Below are 1,826 nucleotides of genomic sequence, written 5' to 3' on the forward strand. Positions count from 1 at the left end.
AGCTGTATTTCCCTCAGCCCACTGGCTGCAATGTTGACACCTTGAGATGCGATGAGACCTAAATTCTGAACATCATGGCATGGAGTGCATCCCAGTTTTCCATGTCTGGCATATAAAAAAATCATTTTAGCTTTTAAACTGGTTATTTTGATCCTGTGTCCAGACAGATGGATAATCAGTAGGCCTAGTAGTAGTAGGCCTGTTTGTTCCGAAGATCCTCCAGCTTCCACTTCGTCTTCCTAACATGGTGCCTCCTCACTCTGACTCTCACACTGATAGGAGGAGCCACAGAGCTCTGTTGGGTTAAAAGCACATCTTCTGAGGTTGGGATATTTTTCCTCCAACAGGTTCCAGAGGAATCGCCTCAAACCAGAAGTTGGACTGGATTTTATTTCAATGTCATTTGTGAATGTTAGAGCCAACAGTGGGGCTATAAAGTTGAAAAATGTTATCATTTTGGAGAAAGTCTCATCAACATCAATATTTCCACTAAATAAAAGGGGAAAAAAAAAATTTGTTTGATGGAGGAAAAGTCTCCCAAGTAAAATAAATAGTATGTTTTAGTATACTAAATTTTAACATACTTTAGCATACTTTGATTGATGTACTTAAACTGTACTATTTTGGAACAACTATTTTTATGCTTATTATGCTTACTTTATGCTTACTTTAGTAGTATTTAAATAGTATTAAATTACAACTTTTAGTATACTATGTATACTCAATGTACTTATTTGGAACAACTTAAAGTTGTACTTAATATACTTTAAGTATACTTTTTTATGTAGTATTCAAGAGAAATATTCCATATTGAGTGTACTAATTCTATCATAGAATTATATTAAAAATATATTTTTAATACATTACTAATATATTGGTAGTATATTTAAATTGCACTTATTTTTTATTTACTGTTATTGCTAATAAAGTACAATTTTAATTATTCATAAGTCTTTATTCATATTTTGTAATTACATGCATAACTACACTACAGTACTTACATTGTTTTAGGCTACAATTTCATGGAAAGATTAATTACACAAGATGTTCAAGGTAATTCAAATATTTTCTTTTACTACCAACATTTTAAAATATTCCAATTTTACTCACAACTTTATGAACTTTACATAAATTATCAGTTTACACATCAAAAGTGAACACAATGAACATGAAATTTTGAGTGTGACAATAAAACATGAAAGTGAGGATCAATGACAGAACATTCCCGTTCACTGCACCTTACAGAAACCTACAAAAAAGAACAATAGAGAACAATTAAACAGAGAAGACATTTGTATTATAAAGAAGACAGAAAAATGGCAAATAAAAAATAATACTTAAAATTTTAAGACGTTTTGTACTCGCTGTGTATGTGACATCATCAGGGTGTCTTCTTTGCTTGTTTATGTTAGAAGTAGAAAAAATAGTCAGCAATGTCATAGAATCAGTTGATGTTGGCATTAACTATGAAGCTGTTTTATGTGTGGACTTAAGGAGACAAACTACCTTAAAATCTTTCCATCCATGATCTGAACACACTGATCCTTGCAAGGTGGTGAGGGGGGCTGGTGGTGCCCATCTCCAGCAGCTATCAGATGAGAGGCAGGGTTCACCCTGGACAGGTCACCAGTCCATCACAGTGCCCTGAAAGCCAACAACAAATAAAATGAATGAAAGAGAAATGTTAGATTAACAAGGGTAAAAATTCTGTCCATCCATTTTCTTGCACCTTTGTCCCTTAGTGGGGTCGGGAGGGTTGCTGGTGCCCATCTCCAGCTAACGTTCCGGGCGAGAGGCGGGGTACACCCTGGACAGGTCGCCAGTCT

The 1,826-nt window shown here is 34.7% G+C and overlaps 1 protein-coding gene across 5 annotated transcripts in view; it reads left to right on the forward strand.

The window, feature by feature from the left end:
* Positions 1–1,826, forward strand: part of LOC103462653 (guanine nucleotide-binding protein subunit alpha-12) — a 117,398-nt gene that overhangs the window by 87,179 nt on the left and 28,393 nt on the right. The gene's annotated exons all lie outside the window — the stretch shown is intronic.

This window comes from Poecilia reticulata, linkage group LG1 (genome assembly GCF_000633615.1).
Source record: "Poecilia reticulata strain Guanapo linkage group LG1, Guppy_female_1.0+MT, whole genome shotgun sequence".
Classification (NCBI taxonomy): domain Eukaryota; kingdom Metazoa; phylum Chordata; class Actinopteri; order Cyprinodontiformes; family Poeciliidae; genus Poecilia; species Poecilia reticulata.